This window comes from Cibotium barometz, chromosome 3, assembly GCF_041138505.1.
Source record: "Cibotium barometz isolate CiBa-2024 chromosome 3, ASM4113850v1, whole genome shotgun sequence".
NCBI lineage: Eukaryota > Viridiplantae > Streptophyta > Polypodiopsida > Cyatheales > Cibotiaceae > Cibotium > Cibotium barometz.
The window spans coordinates 64,351,790-64,356,645 of NC_141048.1; positions in this window are offsets into that span (position 1 = coordinate 64,351,790).

The window sequence follows — 4,856 nt, forward strand, 5'->3', positions numbered from 1 at the left end:
ATATTTCTAACCTTGTACACCTAATGTTATAAAGGCAACCTATGTCCAATACCACCTATTCCAATTCTTTCATAGTTGGTATTGAGGGAGGGTATTAAAAGACTAAGGTCATGTAAAAGGGTAGGAGAAGGGTGTGTGTGTGAATGGACTTATGGTCCACTAGCTCACCTATTTAAAGGTGAAGCTAGAAGGCATTAGGTAGTGTGCAAAGGCCAAGTTGTATGCATAAGCAACTTAATAAACAAGATATGTTCTTATATTTTGTGGGTCTCTCTCCTCCATTCATCTTGATCTAGCATAAACACCACGAATTTTAACATTCTAGGATACCGTTATTGGTGTTGATGTTCACCCCCACTAACAAAGGATACAAAGAGACGACAACCCTATACCACCTATTGTTGACCTTATCCAAGCCTAGAGATGAAGAGATTTATATGCTCTCAACGATATCATCATTAGCATGGAAGATAGTGTGTTGTCATAGTTCAACATGTCTCCATAGTTGCAAGCATGGGCTTTGCTACAAAGCCAATACAAGACCATAAATCCCTCAAGGATTCAAAATCTCAAAAAGTAGCTTCAACAAGAGAAGCTGAATGAAGGTGAAACATTGGAGATAATTCTCACTAGAATCAAAGAACTTTCAACATGAGCATGCTCTCCTTGGATCTTACTTGTCATTGTATAAGGGTTATTATCTCCGAAGTATGATAGTTTTGTTACCTGTTTGAATGTTGGTGTCATGCCTACTCCTCTCACATTTGAGGAGTTTGGCTCATTACTTCGAGATGAGGAGATGTGGATGCAGAGTTGTAAAAATGGTGCGATCATGTTTTCTCCATTAACACAAAGAAGAAGGATAAGGATTCTAACTCTTTAAATCGGAAGAAAAGGTTAAATTTTTGTACTATACTAAGAAAGGGCACATAGCTAAAGAGTGCAAGAAAAGCAAGAAGATGCCAAGAATAGAGCTATTTGTTGCCATTGAAAAAGTGTGCAATGAAACAGCTAATGTTGTAGCACAGGATGATTCTTGGCTCATTGACATTGGGGCTTCTAGGCACATGACTAGTTGCAAGGATTGGTACCTTTCCAGACCTACTCTTGTTACCTTTATGCATCTTTGGGAGCAACGCGTGGAAATACTTTCATTGATTTGTTTTAATTGCAATTCCATCCCATTACTCCATGCCATGCATGTAAATGACATATGGTCTTTGCCGTGTCCCATCTTTGTTGGCATCATAGGACATATTTTTGATGTTATGGGACTACATTAGTCCAATCTCACAAAGGCATGACAACCTGAGTGTTCTTTACATGGTCGGCTAACCTAACAAAGCAAGAACACCCCAAGAGGAGGTAAGCAAGCAATGGAGACAAGAGAATTACCATACACTCACCCCACCAATTTATGAGATGCTATTACCCGCACCATGTCCATTCTGGGTAGTAATAGAAGAGTTTATCGATGCTTTTTAGGGAGTGAGATGCTTGACCAACTTACCTGTAATACCTATGCTCTTCCACCATAGACAGGATACACTGAGACCATTACCCAGATACACTAAGATCGTTACTTGTAATACCTATGCTCTTCCACCATAGACAGGATACACTGAGACCATTACCCAGATACACTAAGACCGTTACCCACTCATTCAGCAAAATGTTTTAGAAAACCTAAGTGAGAGGGAAGATTAACCTAGTAACATCGAATCTGAGATTGCTTATTATCTATGGTTATCTAACAATGAGCTTGCTAGATAGGATTGTTTTATAGAATATTGAGTTGCAGTCTTGGAATTTCCATCATTGCACACCAAATCCAGATTTTATGACTTAAAGATCTCATGCAAGAAACACACAATCTCGATATGGACCAAATTCTTCCACTTTCTAACTTCAACTTCAAAATTATTTCTTTATTTCACTTACCTACATTCATGCAATTCACTTACCTGCATTCATGCAATTCACTCAAAAACCTTATGCTGAACTAAACTCCTTTCTAATGGTCACGCTTAAAGGAACTCTAAGGCCATATTATTTCTTAGACTTTTCTGACCATGACTAACCTTACAATATGCCGATGGTGGCAAGTACTTCCACTTGGCCTTTAGTGAACTTTAGGTGACTTGTAGGCATCTAAGTAGGACTCTTGGGTACTCATGGTGGTACCTTGAGGGCTGATGCTTTGGTTCTCATAGATTGGACCTTGTGTCACCACAATAAGCTAATAAAGGGAAGAGTCTAAACCATCATTGCCATGATCAAGAGATACTCTTTACGGAGGTCTCTGGGCCATTATCTTGGTTTCGATGGGTTGGTGCATCATCCCTATTTATATTTATTTACTAAAAACATTATTTAAAGGAAAAAATAAAAAATAAGAGTCTAATCATCTTCACTCCTACCACTAAGTACACAAAAGTCTGAGTACCTTGAGACTGAACCATAATTGTAGGTATGTGACTAAGACTAGTTTAGGTATAGATACACTTATTACTAACCTCTAAGTTAAATTGACCTTATCTTTCCTCTTCTCATCATAGCACAAATTTAGTTCACCCAGTCATAACCAATAAAAGAAACATACATGCATATCTATTTTTCAAATCCATGTTTCATGTTATTTCCTTTTATACAAGGGACATTTACTAGTTGAATCCTTTTTCATACAGGTATCACAAGACTTGGCTATCAGCTATCGTCTTGCATCGAAAGTCGTCGACTCATCTTCATCTCCAGTTTTCGTGAAAGGCTCTCACCGTGAAAGGCTCAATCCATGAAAGTGTTAATCCATGAAGGGCTCTGGCCGTGAAAGGCTCAATCCGTAAAAGTGTTAGTCCATGAAAGGCTCTGGCCGTGAAAAGCTATTTCGTGAAAGTGCACGCACAGTTTCCGTGAAAGGCTTTGGCCATAAGTGGTGTGCCATAAAGTGCAGACATATTGTTCATGAAAGTGCAGACAATATTTTTAATCATTTGATTACGTTCGTTTGGTGTATGAGGAGATACCAATCTTTTGTAAATTTTTTAATTGGATCAATCGTGAAAGGCCAGATCATTGGTGTTACCACTTAATGTGTATTGTGATTTGATGAACACAAAACGAAAACAAAAACCAACAAACAAAAAAGAAAATAAAAGAAAAGAAAAAAGGAGGATCAAGCTCCCACCTCGAAGGAATAGTCAAGAATCACTGAAGAGAGATGGTGAGCTTAGAAGATGCACATGGAAGCGAATGAAAACGATCACTCCATGCACACAATGCGAAATGACAAAAAAAGGAAAGAGAATCGATTTTATAGCGCAGCCGTCAGACAGGGCGGCTATCTTAATGAAGAATGCCACGTGGTGCTACGCGATTGGCTAGCTAAAAATTTACCGTTTCACGGTGTGAACTGTTTTGAGCTCTTTCATGGCTTGAAACTTTGTAAGGTGGTTCACGGCGTGAACGACTGTAATGTGGTTCAAGGCATGAACCTTTTTTCTGCAGTTTCACGTGGAATGCATAAGATCAAATTTTTGTCATTTTTTCCTTTATGCTCAAGCAGTCAAACATGCACATGATGAGTAAATGATACATTGCTTACCTTGTATCCATTTGTGCAATCATTGGATACCTTTTGTTTATCGTCATGAGAACCAAGGAGTCACCTGAGCATTTGTTGATGCAATCATTTTAGTTCCATGTGGGAGTTTTTTATTGTTCCTTCCACCCAATTGAACAATTTTGTTGCTGTGTCTTGTTGTGGAGGACTTCCATCTGCATCTCCTTGTTGCTGAATTTCTTTGTTTTTACCTTTAAGTTCCCTATTCAGTTCTGTAGCCAAAGTGGGTACTTTCGTTGCTTTGGGAATTCCCAACCCATTTGGCTGGAGTTGCTTTTTCCTCCACACAAGGGTTGGTAAAATGTGAGCCGCGATCACTCACAAATTCTAATGGGCAGCCAAACCTCGAGATGATTTGCTCATATACAAATTTTGTAGTTGTTCACGCATCAGCTCTCTTTGAGGCTCTGGCTTCTACCCATTTCGTGAAGTAATCCGTGGCCCCACGATCACATATCGGGCTTGGGGGATGGGTGTGCCGCTGGACTAATCGGTCCCACAAAATCTATCCCCCATTTCTCAAATGGTTGTCTTACAATAATAGGGGTGAGCGGCATCTTGTCCTTTTGCTGTGGAATAGCGAAACGTTGACATTCTTCGCATCTTTTGACAAATTCTATGGCATCTCCGAATAACGTAGGCCACCATAGTCGTGCTTAAAGCACTTTTTGAGCTGTGATTTTTCCAGCAAAATGCCTACCTGCTATCCCTAAATGAGCTTCTTCTAATATGGTGACGAACTCAACCTCTCTAACGCATCGTCTGAGCACATTATCTTTTCTCAGTTTATATACTTCTCCCACAATCAGTTGATAGCCAGTGTTTGATAGCCGCTGCATTTTATCTTTATTCAAAGGTATTTCTTGCTGCGGAAAACCATTAGCTAGATACTCTGAGATTTCTTCACTCCATTTAGGTACCATGTCAAACTTAAATAAACAAGCATCAGGAAGGTCATCATCAACACCAGTTTTTGGTTCCCCATTTGGAATTCTTGACATGTGGTTGGCCAACACATGCTGTGTTCCCTTCCTTATCGTGACTGTAAAGTCGAATTCCAACAACAATAGTAACCATCGTGTGATTCTCCCCGTGGTGCAAGGTTTATTTACTAGGTATAGTAAGGCTTGATGGTCCACGAAAAATACGAATTTGTTGGCCAAGAGGTAATGTCGATATTTCTTGACAGCGTAAACCATGGCCAATCCTTCTCTCTCTATAATGGTGTAATTCATCT